General features: G+C 39.3%; 1 protein-coding gene and 1 pseudogene across 2 annotated transcripts in view; both read right to left on the bottom strand.

Annotated features, from left to right (window-relative positions):
* Window positions 1-18570, bottom strand: part of RNF150 (ring finger protein 150) — a 285623-nt gene that overhangs the window by 191871 nt on the left and 75182 nt on the right. The gene's annotated exons all lie outside the window — the stretch shown is intronic.
* On the bottom strand, window positions 3193-17619 carry LOC129630267 (regulator of nonsense transcripts 3B-like; annotated as a pseudogene).

Here is an 18570-nt window from a genome sequence, read left to right as displayed (position 1 = left end):
TAAAGGGTTAATTTCTAGTAAAATTTAAAAATGTTTAATGTTTTTATAAATATTAAGAAATTAAAAAATATTTTCAAATAAGACCACCAGTAAAACCCCAATGAATAAGTGGGTAAGCAATTCAAAAATTTAATGAAAGACAAAATACAGAAAGTAGGGAAAAAACCCCACAAAGTCATTGCTAATGATTAAAGAAATATAAAGGGAAGTACACCAGCAAATAGTCCAGCAAAACATTTTTTAATTAAAAAAAAATACTCTTCAGGGTTAGAGTGGAGAAAATAAACTCATTCATTGCTAATGACATTACAAATACAACCTATCTGGAGAAATATTTGCCAATGAGAAGACAATAAATATGTTCAGTGACTCCCCTGTTGTAAATTAATCTATGGTTATAATTTTTTAAAAGTGTATGACAATAAAAACTAACAGAAACAACTTCAGTGCCCATTAATGGGGAGAAGCATGTATCTTAGAGTGCAATTGATACAACTGAATATGATGCTATCACTAGAAGGATATATATGATTTTTAAACATGTGGAAATTTACTAAATCGTTAGAAGTGGAAATATATATGCAACATACACATATAGTTATCCATACATATACTGAAGTTGTATAGAAATTACTTAAACTTTCTTTCCCTTTCTGTTTTTGTGAGATATAATTAACATACAGCCCTGTATAAGTTTCAGGTGTACAGCATTATGATTTGACTTACATACATCATGAAATAAATTTAGTGAACATCAATCATCTCATATAGATACAAAATAAAAGTAAAATAAAAAAAATTGTCATGATAAGAACTCCTAGGATTTACTCTCTTAACAACTTTTATACACAACATACAGCAACGCAAATTATGTTTATCACATTGTACATTATAACACTGATTTAACTTTCAACTGGAAGTTTGTACCGTGTGACTGCCTTCATCCAATCCTTCCTCCTACCACCTCCCACCTCAGGTAACCACAAATATGATCTCTTTTTATATGAATTTGTTTATTTTTGAACTACAATTGGCCTACAACACTGTCTTAGCTCCTGGGGCACAATATAGTGATTTGGTATTTCTATACATTACAAACGGAGAAGGCAACGCCACCCCACTCCAGTACTCTTGCCTGGAAAATCCCATGGACAGAGGAGCCTGGTGGGCTGCAGTCCATGGGGTCGCTAAGAGTAGGACATGACTGAGCGACTTCACTTTCACTTTTCATTTTCATGCATTGCAGAAGGAAATGGCAACCCACTCCAGTGTTCTTGCCTGGAGAATCCCAGGGACAGGGGAGCCTGGTGGGCTGCCGTCTATGGGGTCGCACAGAGTTGGACACGACTGAAGCAACTCAACAGCAGCAGCAGCAGCAGCAACCTGGCCAGCAAATGATCACCACAATAAGTCTAGTTACCACTGGTCATCATACAAAGATGTTACATTATTACTGACTGTACTCCTTACACTGTACATTTCATACCCATGACTATTCTATAACTGGAAGCTTGTACCTCTTAATCGCCTTCATCTATTTTCTCATACCCTGTTCCTCTCTTCCCTTGAGCAACTACTTATTATTCTCTGTATCTGTGACTGTTTCAGTATGTTTGTTCATTTGTTTTTTTTTTAAATTACACATATAAGTGAATTCATATAGTATTTGTCTTTCTTTGTTTGACTTATTTCACTTTAGCATAATACCTTCTGGGTTCCTCCATGTTGTTGCAGATAGCAAGAGTTCATTATTTTTTAATGGCTGAGTAATATTTCATTGTGTGTATATGTGTGTGTGTGTGTATACACATGTGTGCATGTTTAGTTGTTCAGTCATGTCCACCTCTTTGTGACCCCACATGCTGTGCAGCCAGGTTCCTCTGTCCATGGGGATTCTCTAGGCAAGAATACTGGAGTGGGTTGCCATGCCTTCCTCCAGGGCATCTTCCCAACCCATGTCTCCCACATTGCAACCCAGGGATCGAACCCATGTCTCCCTCATTGCAGGCAAATTCTTAACTGTCTGAACCACCAGGGAAGCCACACATGCAAAAATATATTTACACATATGTATTATACATATCTATATAAACACACACACACACACATGATCTTGTTTATCCTATCATCTACTGATGGCCACTAAGGTTGTTTCCATATCTTGGCTATCATAAATAATGCTGCAATGAAGATAAAGGGGATTATCCTTTTGAATTAGTGTTTTCCTTTTATTCAGATAAATACCCAGTAGTAGCATTTCCTGGCGTGCTGCAGTCCATGGGGTCCCAAAGAGTTGGACATGACTGAGTGACTGAACTCAACTGAACTGAGAACTGCTGGATCCTATGGTAGTTCTAGTTTCAATTTTGTGAGGAACTTCCATAGCATTTTTTCATAATGGTTACACCAATTTATACTTCCATCAACCGTGCATGAAGGTTCCCTTTTCTTCACAACCTCGCCAACAGTTTTTTTTTTTTTTTTGTCTTTTTGTTAACAGCCATTCTGATGAGAGGTGATATTTCACTGTGGTTCTGATGGGCATCTTCCTCATAATTAGTGATGTTGAGCAGCTTTTTATGTGCCTGTTGATCATCTGTATGCATCCTTTGGAGCAATGTCTACTGAGGACTTCTGTTCATTTTTTGAGTTGTTTTTTTATGTCATTAAACCCTCATAGGACATATCGTTTGCAAGTATTTTCTCCCATTCAGTAGGCAAACTTTTCATTTTGTTGATAGTTTCCTTTGCTGTGCAAGAGCTTTTTAGTTTGATCTAGTCCCTTTTGCTCATTTTTGGTTTTGTTAACCCTGCCTAAGGAGACAGATCTGATTAAATATTGCCAAGACTGATGTCAGCGTACTGTCTGTGTTTTCTTCTGGACATTTCATGGTTTTAGGTCTTACCTTGAAGCCTTTAAACCATTTTGAGTTTATTTTTGTACAAAGTGTGAGAAAGTTACAAAAATTATTTTAAATTTATAAATACTGAATATTATGTTGCCATTAAAAAGATATATATATACACACATAAGTGTATATAAAGAAATATGGAGAAGTGTTTATAAAAATATTAAAAGTCAAAAGATATATATGTACACACATATATTTTAATATAATATATCACAATTATATACAAATTTGAAATAAAAATCAGAAAGTAGCACACAGAAATGAAACTGTGGCAGTTGGAATATTTAATTATGGATAAATATTTTTCTAGATACAATTTGATTTTTCCCATTTTTTATTATATAGGTAGATTCAAGAGAAAAAGTTCTTAAAACCCAGAGAAAAGCACTTTCCAATCAACCATACTCTAGATTATAAGAAACCGCCAAATAAGTTTTGAGTTTATAGGCCTAGATATCTCAGGAAGGAGTTTGGTAAGTTTATAACTTTATGACATACCATTGATATTTCACTATATAAAAAATCCATGTCAGTGAGAAAATATTCAAGACAACACTCAGCTCTTAAAGTTTTCCTTTCTCTCTAGAAATACATGACTAAGATTGATGAGTATAATATTTGATAGTGGTATATTTAATGTATGTGCAGAAAGTCGTTTCTTCTCACTGGCAATGAGCAAACTTACATGTGTAATAATTACAAATGTACACACACACATGTATACACATATGCACTGTACATTCACACACACATACACTCAGTGAATGACAGCCTTTTAAGGTAATTAAGCATTGTTAGGAGACGCAAGAGATGTGGGTTCAATCCCTGGGTTGAGAAGATCCCCTGGAGAAGGAAAGGGCAACCCACTCCAGTATTCTTGCCTGGAAAAACGCCATGGACAGACCAGTCCATGGGGCTGCTAAGGGCTGGACACGACTGAGCAATAGCATGAGCACAAGCAAGCATTGTTAGATAATAGAGCAAATGTTTGGGAGAGATCTTCTGAAAGCAGGAGAGCTCCACGTCATGTCTCCCCCCGCTCTAGCCACTCGATTAGGACTGGCTTCTGGTACGCTTGAACATGCCCTGTTTCTGGGCTTTCACTGTGCTGTTCTTCCTATCTAGAATGCCATTTTCCCCATATAGTCACAAGGCTCAGCCAGGGGTAATATGAAAAATATTCAACAGCTGGCATACTTCTGGGAAATAACCAATTAGTCCAAACATCTGGCCAATCAGAAGGACGCTGGGTGTAGAATCCATACGGCTATGCAGGTTCCTCATACCAACCTTTGTGCCCTCACTCCCTTCAGGTCTTGGCTCAAATAACACCTCTTGGAGACGTATTCCCTGACAGCCCTATATACAGGAGCATCCCAGTCATTATATCTCATGACCCTATCTTCTTTTTTTTTTTCTATAGCACTCATCATTACCTGTCAATATATATTATGTATTTATCTGTCAAACTTTGTATTGTCTGTATTTCTCCTATTATGTAAGTTCCAAGAGCAGGGACCTTGCCTGATCTCAAGGTTGCCTGTGACCTCCACTTGCTAACTCCAATAATCAATTCTTACTTCTCATTTTTGAGTTCTCATTAGCAATTGACCACTTTTTCTTTTTTGAACCCTCCTAAGCTCCAGGACATCAAGAGTGTTTAATTGTGTTTTATTTTTCTCTCTGCTCCTTCTCAATCACCCTTCATCTCCCTGACCTCTAAGACTGGTTGGAACACTCCTGGCCTCAGACCTTCGTGTTCTCAGCAAGAACCATAGCTTTAAATAACACTGTATGCTGATGACTGATTTCTACCTTCAGTCTGAACTTCAGACTCATCTATCCAGTTGCTTGCTTGTCATGTCCCCTGGATGTTAAACAGGCATCACAGACTTGTCTCAAATGGAACTCCATGCATTACCATCCCCCAACCATGTTCCTCTTAAATCCTCCCTAGCTCAGTTAATATTAACTTTTCTGATTAGTCTGAAAACCTTCATCTCATCTTTGATGCTACTTTTTCCGTCATACCCCGCCTCTGGCCTGTTAACAAAATGTGCTGATTTATCTTTCAAACGATACCCAGAATCTTATCTGTTCTCATCACCTCCATTTCCACTATGCTGGTCTGAGTTGACATGATATCTTACCATGCGTTGTTGCAAAAGCCTCTTAACAGATTTCCCTGCTTCTTGCCTTGTTCTTTTCAATTTATAACAGTACCAGATCCAGGATGCTCTGTTTAAACGTGTGAGTGAGATCATGTCATTCCCTTACTGAAAACCAGCCCAGGGCTTCCAAGTCATGTAGATGTCATTAGACCTAAAGGTTCATTTTGTCCTGGTTCCTTGTTGTCTCTCAGATCGCCTCGGTCACTGCTATACCAGCCACATTGGGCTCCCCTCTGCCAAGCAGACATGCACTCAGAGACTTTGCACATCTTTCCTCTACCTGGAATGCTCGTCCCAAGATACTCACCTGGGTGTCTCCTTCATATTACTTAAAGTCTCTTCCTTAGTGAAGTCTTACCCAGCCTGTCTACCTAAATTGAAACTTTCCCCAACTATTTCACTCATGTAACACTTCATTTGATTATATTTCCAATGCTCCTAGTTTCAAGCATTTTAATGGAAGATGAAGCTTGAGAAGAATGCACAGGTCATATCACAAGAGCCCTGTGAGCCATGCAAAGCCTTGACCTTTTCCACAAGGCAGTGAGGCTGCAGCAAAGGCTATTTAGTCAGAGACATGATACCATCACAACTGTGTTTTAAAATCATTATTTTGGTAGTGCTGATTTTTTTTTAATGAAGCATAGAGAATATCAAGCTCTGGTATCACAAGGAAACCAACAGAATTTTATTGAAGATTTCACACAAAGCTAAAGTCTTTCTTAGTCAAATACTTTCCATTTCTATTCATTGCTCTATGACAGCTTTATTCTTCAGTGATTATGTTCACTGAGTCCATTTCCTAGGGACTGATTAACTTCAAATTCTTGAGCCACTTGGGACTTCACATGAATGATTCCCCATAATACTCAAAGTTACAAAGATTAAACAGAAATCCCTAAATAAAGCAAGATTGTATATCAACAGGAAAAACTTTAAATATTAAGCAGAGGAAAAAAAGAAAAAAGTGAAACAATATCTTAACTGGTGAAAAAGAAAAGTATGATAAAATTCTAAGTGACATGAGCCCAACTGTGGCATGGTGGGAGGCAGCCTATTTCCCCTCTAAAGGAACAGATTCTACTCAACTCCAGCAAATTGTTGTCAAACCCTTCTATTTTTCAAAGAAAAGCCAAAATTCAGATGTTTATGTGAAAGCTCCCAAGGTTTGAAATATTGAAATGAAGTCAAACCTTCCCACAGTCACCTTCAACTCCAGCTGTGGCAATCTTTGCCATCTGATGGGTGATTTTTGGAGTCTGCAATACGCTAGGTCACTATGTACTTGCTTAGCAGTTCTGTGCCTCAGTTTCCTTACCTGTGAAACCTGGATAACTCCACAAATAAGACTGCAGTTAGGAACAAATTATATCCTAAGTAGAAAGTGTTTCCACTGGCGCATGTTCTATCGTAAGTGCTCAAAAAAGTCACTATTCTCATGATCAGTTTGCCATTGGAAATAAACACTTGGCATCTGCCCACCTAGAAGTGACAACATTTCTGGATCAACTGAGCACATTTTCTGATACACACTTGGTGGAGATCCCTCTTCTGAGGCCTGTGCAAATAGGCAAGGAAAATCAGAGTAAGTGAGCATTAAGTCAACTTGAGGACAGGCACCAATATTCATGAAATGGATATGAGGAAAAGTGAGTTGCTCAGTCGTGTCTGACTCTTTGCGACTCTATGGACTGTAGCCCACCAGGCTCCTCTGTCCATGGAATTCCCCAGGTAAGAATACTGGAGTGGATTGCCATGCCTTCTTCCAGGGGATCTTCCTGATCCAGGGATCAAATCCATGTCTCTTACATTTCCTGCATTGGCAGGCCGGTTCTTTACCACTAGCGCCACCTGGGATGCCCAAAGTCCATACAGATGAGTCCATATAGGGTCCTTAGAAAAATGAATGTTTAGGCAGGTTTCAAACCAGGACCAGAGATGATGCTGAAACTGGTGGATACAATGGGAAAGAAAAGTAATGAGAAAGTGAAGGAAGATTTCATGAGTGTCATCCGAGTGTGTCAGCCTGTGTATGAGAAAGGCTGCCCCGACTAGAGAAGCTCTGGAAAGGGAAGAAGGGCCTCTGGCATTTGGCCATGAGGGCGGGCATGAGAAAAGAGTACATCTGTCAACAGTGATAAAAATGAAAAAGAGAATGAGATAAATGACCCAGCCTCCTTTCCTCTGCTAAAGCCGCCTCTTCAAAACGTCTCTCCCTCCAAAGGGAGCAGTGTGGAAAATGTGGTCCCTGAAACTTCACACTGCAAGCCCTCTCTCCCCAGGCAGTAGGAAAACTCTGCAAGCACCTGGTCTGTGAGACAATTGAGATGTCCTATATTTATCTACACTTTCTTTTTTTTCTTCACTGCTTTTAAAAAATCGCACGTTTGCTGTAAAAACCACATGATGCCATTTAAGAGAAATATCTCAAATGAATAAAATTACCTTTATTTCCCGAAGCTAACACAAATCTCTGTTTTACATTTTTCTGTCTAATTTTTGTCTGTAAGTCTACTGATCTGTCAAGTTATAATCATTGTGTATATTTAATTCAATCGTCTATTTTGTGCATTTACCACATATCTAAGTGTCCCTTGAATTTCTACAGTCAGCATTATGACTTAAATGTCTGCATAATAGTTCATCAAGTCAATGCCCCCTAATTTGCTAAAATATCAGGCATTTAAATACTGTCTATTCTTTTCTGTTAAAGAAAATGCTATAATACCCATCATTTTGTATAGCTTTGTGCTTTTTAAAAATGCTGTTGGACAAATCCTCAGGATAAATTCAAAGGAGTGGGATGATTGGGCCAAATGGTATGAACATTTTTTTTTCTTATTATTAGTTTTAAACTTTTTATTTTGTGTTGGGATATAGCTGATTAACAATGTTGTTAATGGTTTCAGGTGAATAGTGAAGAGACTTAGCCATATACATACATGTATCCATTCTTCCCCAAACTCCCTTCCCATCCAGGCTGCCACATAACACTGAGCAGAGTTCCATGTGCTATTCAGTAGGTCCTTGTTGGTTATCCATTTTAAATAGAGCCGTGTATACACTACCATCTCCAACTTCCTAACTATCCTTTTCTCCCAACCTTCTCCCCAGGCAACCATAAGTGGTGTGAACATTTTATAATTTCCCCATGAGTATGGACGGATTGTAACTGGTAACTCTGACTGCATAACCAAAGACACATAGCCTGCAGTGTGATTTATGCCAACTCACACTTCAGTCCTCAAAATGCTCCACAACTTCATAAGGGGCTGAACACACTAGATATGGGCCATTACAGAGCACAATTGAATGTCAAGTCATGCCTTTTTTTCCTCCCTAACTTCCCCAACAAAGTTAATGTGCTGGTAGTAAAGATGTAAGTAACCACCTTCTCTCTTTGAATAAAATGCTCAGGAGAGATATAATAGTGAGTCTTCAAGCCTTGAAACCTAATAAACAAGAATTATCCGTTACTGAGAAATCTGAGTGAGGCCAAGCTCTGACTGTATTAGGCACTAATATAATAAAAGGATGAGGTGAGCGCACACATCAAATTGAAACTACAAATCACACAGAGTACTAGAGAAACTGTGATAATGAAGAACAAAATAGAGGTTAGAAAACCGGCGACATTTTATAAAACATCATTACTTTAAAATACACACGAAAAAGAAATGTTGAGGTTATTATTATTGAAGAGCACAATGAGACTGAAACCACTTTGCCCATAGTTTTTAGTTAAGCAGTTAGTAATAAAAAAAGTGCTTTGGAAGGAGTAGTGATCGATTTTAATAAAGATGGAAGGCCGTGGGAAAAAAAGACTAAATCCAGAGGTTAAAGCATCTGCCTGCAATGCGGGAGACCTGGGTTCAATCCCTGGGTTGGGAAGATCCCCTGGAGAAGGAAATGGCAACCCACTCCAGTATTCTTGCCTGGAAAATCCCATGGACAGAGGAGCCTGGTGGGCTACAGTCCACGGGGTAGCAAAGAGTAGGACATGACTGAGCGACTTCACTTTCACTTTCAAGCTTCCACGAGGCAAGGTGAGATGAAGATTGGTTAGTCTTTTTGGCTAATATCATTAGGAGGAAAGAACCAATTCTGGAAGTTCTGTAATTTCGCTTGACCATCTGGGGTAATAAAACACTACTGCCAGGTGCCCAATGCCATTGGTGGGTGCTGGGCACACTGAGATCACGCCTCTAAGAGTGGCGATGTGCAAATCACAGAATCAGAGCATGGTCAGCTCTGCTTCCCTTGGCTACCCACCCCATGGACTGATTAGAAAGCAGTCTCTTCAGTTATGCAGCAACCCCCAGGGAACGGTCAACTCAGCGGTGCCCTGCGTTGGCCAGCTCAGAGGAAGGGTGGCAGCCTGTCTCCATCTCAGGCAACACCACCAGCTCTGGCTCAGGGCACTGGGTTCTTGGTTTGATCTCAAACTACTTTCAAGGGACATTACATGTCAAGGGCAACATGATGCTACATAATTCCACTTCCAGGAGAGTGGTAGTTTAGATGTTCCGAGGGGCCTTCTCAAATCTCAGTCAGCACAGAAAAGTTGTATTCCCTCTCTGAACTCATATGATGTAAGAGAGACATCTGAGCTGAATATTAAAAAAAACCCAGGGCTTGGAAAAGTGGTGATTTCCTGAGAGCAAATGCTATTGTCACGGCTATGGTGGGAGACTAGCATGTGAGGCAGTACCAAGGTGGCAGAGAAGAGCCAGAGGGCCCCTGATTAAGCCTGAGATGCTGGGCAGGGTCTAAAGTGGCCCTACATCAGCAGGTCCTGATGACAAACACAGAGAGTCTCTGGAGGAAAGGAACCTCAACTTAGACTTTCTAGTTTTTCACAGTTAACATCAATCAAATCTGAACTTCATCGTGAATAAGAAGCAGAAATAACAAACAACAGAGTTAGACAACAAACACTTCATATGTTGGAATAAAAAATAGGTAAGGAATGGTTGAAAAATAAAAAAGCGATTTCCCCAAATAAGCAAGCAATCGGAGATAAAAAATGATCAGGGGATTGAAAAATGCAACTGTTGGAAAGAAGATGAACTACTGAAATAAAAGTACTCTGCCGGGTCATGAAGATCCCCTGGAGGAGGAAATGGCAACCCACTCCAATAGTCCTGCCTGCAGAATCCCATGGACAGAATTACTGCCTGGCGGGCTACAGTCCATAGGGTCTCAAAGAGTTGGACACGGCTCAGTGGCTGAGGACGCACACACCAACAAAGACAGAATAAGTAAACAGAACAATGGATCAGAAGAAATTACTAAGAATGCAGCACAGAAACCTGGAGATAGAAAATACGCAAAAGAAGTTATGAGACGTGGAAGACAAAGAATAAGACGGTCTAACGTATATCTAATGAGCCTCAAAATGAACCACTGGACACAAGAGAGGCTGTATTTAAAGGTACAATGTCTGAGGATTTTCCCAGAGTGCTTAAAAAATCCAGAGATACAGGAAGTACACTTTAAAAAGAAGGACTCAAGAGTTCATACTTCAAAAAAATGTCTTAGCCCCTGCATAGTGGCACATTTTAAAGAAAAGGTGGTGCACCTTAGGTCAGCATTTACTAAACGCCCTGGGTCAGGAAGTGGTCTCAGCACTAATTTGCCAGAGAAGTTCATTATAATTAAGGTGTTCCTCTCTTATACCATGTAATTGTTGGCCCTAAATTTTGCATAATTTTTTTCTTGAATCATATCTGAAAGGCAAGGTAGTATACTGCTATTTTAAAATATCCTATTATTCATATAAGGCTTTTGATAAAGAGGGGTATCTTTTTACAAAACCAAATATTAAGAAACTGTGATTCTTCCTTCACACACTACATTTTCTAGAAACAGGATGTAAATACATATTGTGAAAATGGCTATTTTTACATTGCTGTTAACATAAACTTCAAAATAAAACCTAAACACCTGCTCAGGCCCTTAAAATTAGAAGGATGTGGGCTGGTGAGAGAAACGGCTGAATAGTCAGTACTGATGATCTCCCAAGCACTTTTTAAACTTGACAGAGTCTTAGGCTGCTCCTCAGCTCCTTTCTCCTCTGCCCGAGGCCCTTTGTAAACAAATTTTAAAGACAAGCAACAGGAGGAGGAACAAATAATCTTTGCATTCCTCTCTTCCTCTGCACCTAATCTTCACCTCTTTCTTTAGTAGTCAAAGAAATGAGGGAGGGAAAAAAAAAACCTCTCCTTCTCCTCAGCTCCCGCCCCTGCCATCAAAGCTCCCAGGTCTCAGAAGATAGAGGACCAGGGCCTATGAAGGCTCCCCTGGTGGTCGGGTGGTTAAGAAGTAGTCTTCTAATGCAGGGGTTGCGGGTTTGATCCCTGGTCAAGGAACTAAGATTCCACATGCTGAGGGCAACTAAACCCACATGCCACAACTAGAGGAGCCTGCCTAACAAAGTGAAGACCCAGCACAGCCAGAACAAAAAGAAAGGACTTCTTGGCTTTCTTTCCTTTCCCTATTCTTCATATATCTTTGCATACCTTTGAATATCGCAGAACACAGGCCCCAGGGCCCAGAATTTAAGAAGAAAATCTACCTATATAAAAGGCATAAATGTATTTTTAAAAAAAAAAACACATGATTCACAACAGTAAGCATGCGTGCATGCTTAGTCGCTTCAGTCGTGTCTGACTCTTTGCGACCCCATGGACTGCAGCCCGCCAGGCTGTTCTGTTCATGCGATTCTCCAGGCAAGAATACTGGAGTGGGTTTTCAAGATAGGCATTCAATAAATGTTAATTCATACTTTTAAACATTATATTTATATAATTATAAGTTTTATCTCAATTATGTTTTACACAATTAAAATTAAAGAGTCAGACATGACTGAGTGACTTTCACTTTCACTTTTGTATTATACATAAATATAACTTTACAATAATTTAGATAAAGTCTTCACTTTCACTTTTCACTTTCATGCATTGGAGAAGGAAATGGCAACCCACTCCAGTATTCTTGCCTGGAGAATCCCAGGGACAGAGGAGCCTAGTGGGCTGCCGTCTATGGGGTTGCACAGAGTCGGACACGACTGAAGCAACTTAGCAGCAGCAGCAGCAGCAGGATATAACCAAAAAGGTTCACAGTGGTTACTTCTGAGTAGGAAGGTTAGAGATTGATTCCTTTTTCCTCATTTTACTTATCTGAATTGATTCCATTTGTCTGCAATTAATATGTATTACCAATATGATTATAAAAAAAAACTCATTAGAAACCACTTGTTGAATAATTGAAACAACTATCATTTTAGTATGGTTATCCCAAATATAAAGACATTGAAAAATATTATGCTTCCTTATGTGACTAAGCTATCTTAGCTTTTATAAACATGCCCAGTATTCTGAAATATTCTTTGCAAAATTACTTTTTTGAAAAACATTATTCTTACAAAAAGACAGTGAAATTTCTTTGGCCAACTTGTGTTTGCTCATTTCAAAACCTTACTGGCTCTAGAGAAAAAGTAACTGAGTGGGTGTTCCTTAAGTTTCAATACATTTGATGGTGTTGCTGTTAGGCTCTTTATCAGAGCATCAGCAAAAATCATTTTGTTTGCCAACATGAAATTTATAGTTTAAATAAATTTCTTTTCCATGCAAGAAAGAAACCCAGCATATCACAACCACTGATGTAGGTGTCAAAATAAAGCAGAGATGAAGGGAATACATTGTCCAGTTGAAGGCTCTCAGAGCCAGAATGGGTTATTTAATTTGACAATAATATGGGATTAGGTATCTCAACCATTCAGATTCCCCAGTTGGGTCTTTCTAGCTATACAGCCATGACAATGGTGACAGAAGCAAGTAATTATAGTTGGTAATTAAGAATAACAAGGGGACAGATGATTGAAAATAGATCACTGAAAAATCATTCTATTTGGTTTTAGAATGAAGTTGTGATCCATTTGGCAAATTTATTCTTATTCCAGGAGTAAGCAGTTCAGTCACGTGCAGAGAAATCAAAGACACTGATCAGTATTCAATTTCTCTCTTTAATACCATAAAGTAAATAATTCACATTAAGGTAATTAGGAGCACAATGCTTTATTTGCTTTTATATGGATGAGCTTTGACACTGGAGAAGAGCCCAGAGAAACAGTCTGCCTGATGAATACATCTCTGGTTCTTTAAAACAGAACGTGCGCACATGCTCAGTTGTGTCAGATTCTTTTGTGATCGCACGGACTATAGCCCAACAGGTTTCTCTGTCCATGGGATATCCCAGGCAAGAGTACTGGAGTGGGTTGCCATTTCCTACTCTATGGGATCTTCCTGACCCAGGGATCAAACTCGTGTCTCCTGCATCTCCTTCATTGGTAGGTGGATTCTTTACCACTAGCACCACCTGGGAAGCCCCCACAAAAGCCCTGCTGGACAGTCAATGAACCGCTACAGCCCTCCACCCTGACTCTTCACATGTACCCTTTTCTGTTGACCTGCCCCACTGCCTCCCAGGGGACTTCCCTGTGTCCTGGTAACTACTCACCCCTAACACATGCATTGACACGCCCTCAACAGAACCCAAGTGTTCTGGTATATGCCCTCTTCTGCTTCACAAACAAATCTGGCAAGAGTCCAACACCCCACTCTGGGCATCCTGCCTGCCAACAAGACTAAAAATCCCTTTGCTCTGAAAGCAGTGAGCATGAAGACTCAACTTCACTGTGTAGGCCATAATAACTCCAAATAATTCCAAGTGATTCCTCCTAATTAAACCCAACATCACCTACCCTTTGATACAACTGAAATAATTAACTTTAAGCAACAACAGGAAGCCATGGCAGTGATTCCATTAACCACCAGATGAAACAACTCTGTGCACGAAATCAACGGTACATCTCATCAATAAACTGTGTACATGATTGGTATTCTGATCTTGATATCCCAAATGAATGTATTCCTATTAAGATGAATGAACATCTATTTTTCTACCTATGGAAGATGTGATCCTACTGGAAACTTTAATAACAGGCTTCTTATCATAAAATTACTACATATTCACTGTAAATGTTTGAGAAATATACAAAAGAGGAAGAAAGGGGAAAAAAGAAGTAGAGGGAAGAGGAGGAGGAGGAAAACTCTCAACCTAACCATCCACAGACAATACTGTGAATAGTTTGGTGGCTTTTAAGAATTGAGAATATAATATACTTTCTGATTTTTAGTCTGCCTTTTCCCACAAGATATGCTACTAACATATTCTGGTTAGTACATAATCCTTCCAAAGCTCCGGGAGCAACAGGAGACAACATTCTGCCCTTACCCTGGATCTAGTGGATCGTTCTGCTCTCTCCACTTTAAACCCAGAATCTTCCTGTGGCTACAGTGTCTGTTCCACAGGTTCCATTCCTTCTGAATTACCCTCTTTGTCACCAGAGCTTTCTTGGCCACCAACAAACCAGCCAGAGCACCATACATTTAGCCAAATAACTTATTCCTCAGCCTCCTCACCTGTATTCTATGATCCTTTGATCCCTTCTGGACATAAACTTCAATGATTTGGGTTTTGCTTCCGTTCCACAAAGTCTCAATATACAAGGTTAAAAAAGCTGACCAATCAATCATCAAATGGAGAGTTCTACTGCTGATCTGTGTTAACCATATAGTCATACATTTAAAACAACAAAATGTGCTTTCATCAGAAGATTAACGGTTTTATCCCAAGGCCCAATTTCCTGCATTTCTTTTTTGAATTCATCCTACTTGCAGTTTGATATTCTCTGCAGTAATTTTTTCCTAAGGTAGGTTTCCATTGAGTATCATCAACTATTCATTAAGAATTTCAGTGAAATTTTAGATCTGTTTGTATCAGCAAAGTAATTTGAAAAGTTAAGGTAATTTACCTGGAAATCTGAGATTTAAAGAATCTGTCTATTTTGGGAGAGTTTACAAGTTAAAAAACTTTATCTTTTATCTATGTATTCACATCTTAGAATGAAATACACAACTTTAACATCTTTAGTGTTCACATTTTTGGTTTCTAGTATTCTCTGCCAATTCTTTTAGGTTTCAAAGAAGAAAAGTATTTGATGAAAATTAAAATTTATAACAAAACTTATTTAATATAACAAAATTCTGAATATATGCTTTCTATGTGAAGAAGTAGCTCCATCTTAAGTGAGTTAATTGACTGTAAGAGGACAAAAGAAATAATCTAGACATAAAATCTTATTGAAGCTTCCACTGTATCATACATTATCTCAAAATGTATAATATCATACATTTTTTGAGTGTTGATATTTATTGATATCAATGGAAAATAAGCTAAGTTGCTATTTAACAGGAACAAATATTGGTGCAGGTTCCTTCCTGGAGAGGGTAGGCACTCAGCTCATGGGACCTAAGGTCAAACAAAGACTGGATTGTCAAGCATCAACTAAGGGTTAGACTGTACGAATATAAAAATTGCTAACGGCAAAAGTAGATGTTTTTTAAAAAATTGTTTTACACTAATGTCACGTAAGCAAACAAAGAACTAAAGTGAAAGTGAAAGTCGCTCAGTTGTGTCCGACTCTTTACGACCCCATGGACTGCACAATCCATGGAATTCTCTAGGCCAGAATACTGGAGTGGGTAGTGGTTCCTAAACTAGTTCTAAAACTTTAGGACATAAGCTATCAACATTACATGACTATTTAAATTTCTGGATAAGTGAAAATGTGTTATATCCTTCACTGTACTTGTATTACAATTACATGCTTCTTGCTTCTAAACTACACAAAGTCAACAGTTATCACCAACAATGACTATAACTGGATCCGAACGCGACTTCACAGCAACTCTTCTCCACTGAAATTTAAGAAAATTCAATCCAGGATTATTAACAAAACCTTTTGATTTGAAAGCCAGTTCTCGTATCTTCTTCCCGTGTCATACCTAAATAAGTCCTCTTGTGACATTTCTTGCCTGAAACTACAATGCATGTCCTCTCCTCCTCAGCTTTGTCTGACACTTTAAAGTTCATTTGTAGAAACTGTATAAAAAATGAAAATCGTACTTCCAATCTGAACCTGCTATCGGCTTCCTGCTTTGACGCAAAACATACTCCTCGGCAGTGTACCCCACCAGCCCAGCGACCCCCTTCCTCTCTCTCTATTCCTTTGCCCCGAAGGCACTTGTGGATTGCTTAATTCGTGCTCTTCGGCTGGACAGTCAGGACACCTAAGGCCATGTGGACTATCACTCGTCGCTTCCTTCTTTTCTATGGCTAACACCACTTTCCTGCTTTTTCCTATGGCTGACTCTCCAGACTTGGTGCAGTCATCAGGGGGTCAGAGTCGATTTTGGCTTCGAGCTCCTGGCTGGTAAAGCTGCATCGCCGGGCACTCCCTGTTTCTTATGTGAGCTCTCTTAACCACTTCTCTCTTTTCAGTCTTTTTCTGAGCTGCCTACTGGCTCCGTACTTTCAGGCTTCTTTTCTTTATCCGGAAGTGCTTCTTTCTCCTTCTTCCTTTCTCTTCGCGCTCCTTCTGCCTGCGGCGCTCTTCTTCCTGCCGCTTCAGCCTCTCTCTCTCCTGCAGGATGCGCTCTTGGTCTCGTTTGTAATCCCGCTCTTTCTCCCTGTATTCTCTACCACCTCATCTTCAGGTCTCTCAGGCTTTCCATCTTTAAATTCACCCTCAGAACGCTTGCGCAATGTACAACTCTGCCCACTGGCTCTTTCATCACTCATATTCTCTTTGTCCGATTTCTTGAGCTTTTCTCTTTTGTCCAGTTGTTTTTCATTTCCTTTTTCTGGCTTCTTGAGCAGCTTAATCTTTGATTCATCCTTTAATCTGTCCCTTTCCGGAACTCTATCTTCTTTGGCTTTTCTATATCTTTCTGTTTTTATTTCTCTTTCCACTTCCTCCTCTCTTCTTCTCTTTGCCTTTTTCTTTCCATTTCTCACCGTCTCCTTTCTTCTCCCTTTTCTTCTCTCATCTTCTTGCTTGTTTTTCAGGAAGCTCAAAAGTGGAGTTGTCTTTTTGGCTATTAGTTCTCTATTGTTTGCTTCTATTTCCTCTAGTAGATGGAGTAGATGTCATTTTCTCATTATCTGCAGCATAGCTCTCCAAAAATTTTCTTTATTCTGGATCATCATTGGTAGTCCCAACTTTAGTATCTTTTTTCTTAGTCTTATTTTTTGCAGCTTTTTAAAAGGTGCAAATTCTACGATGCCAGGATATTCCTGACCTTTATTGTCAAGGAATACATAACCATCAAAACGATCCCTGAACAAAATAATGTCCTCTTGGTTTTTAAAGTTGATGTATGCTCTTGCATACACATGAGAATACAGACCAGTATCATTAGAAAAAAACTCAAAATAGTCATGCTCAGGCATAGGCTGACGATGTTCCTGAAGCTGCTCTTGGTCAAAGTGGGCGGTAATCTCTGAATTACCACCTGGGGGAGTCAAGAGGGTTACTCGCTTCTCCTTAGGTTTATGTTCCTTGTCTCTTTCATGGCTACAGCTTCACTCCTCACCGCGGTAGCTCGGCCTAAACCAATATCATACATCATTTTGAAAAATTCTATAATTAAGTTATAGAATCCAATAATTCTATGTTTTATTGAAAACACATTTATCTTCATGACAGAGAAAGCTGGCAATAAATCGCTATTATATAAAATTTATTTTAGCTTAGGAGCTTCTATGGATTACGATAGAACACTGTTCATAATTACTACAGTTACTATGGATAACTGTCAAATATGTAATAGATGAACCTAGAAAAGAATACAGACGTGAAGAGTAAAATATTAGCAGGAGGAGTGTGTGGCTTTGGGGCTTAAACTTGTCTTATGTACTAACGTAAATTATATCAAGATAAAAGAAATCCAAAGGGAAAACAATAGTGCTTCATATCACCTCCCCCACGCTGCTGCAGCATAGATGGACACTTACATAAGACCCCACAGAGATTTGCTGGACTAAATGTTCATCTTTTACGACTTCATAGAGGTTTCATTCAGAGAAGGCGATGGCACCCCACTCTAGTACTCTTGCCTGGAAAATCCCATGGACTGAGGAGCCTGGTAGGCTGCAGTCCACGGGGTCGCGAAGAGTCGGACACAACTGAGCGACTTCACTTTCACTTTTCACTTTCATGCATTGGAGAAGGAAATGGCAACCCACTCCAGTGTTCTTGCCTGGAGAATCCCAGGGACGGGGGAGCCTGGTGGGCTGCCGTCTATGGGGTCACACAGAGTCGGACACGACTGAAGTGACTTAGCAGCAGCAGCAGCAGAGGTTTCATTATTCTTTCCATACCATTTCAGAAAATATATTTTGAGCTAGTGAGCCATCGGCTCACACTGTGGGGATAAATAAAATACACTCCTAAAGGATGCTTAGAAAAAAGAACTCACTAACACTATTTCCTCATTTTATATGGTAGCAAATGAAGTAAGTCTTTAAAATAATCAGACCAGTGGTATGCACTATTTTAAATTTAGCCCAGTATGATTCAC

This window comes from Bubalus kerabau, chromosome 16 (genome assembly GCF_029407905.1).
Source record: "Bubalus kerabau isolate K-KA32 ecotype Philippines breed swamp buffalo chromosome 16, PCC_UOA_SB_1v2, whole genome shotgun sequence".
NCBI classification, from domain to species: Eukaryota; Metazoa; Chordata; class Mammalia; order Artiodactyla; family Bovidae; genus Bubalus; species Bubalus kerabau.
This window is presented reverse-complemented; position numbering and strand designations above follow the sequence as displayed.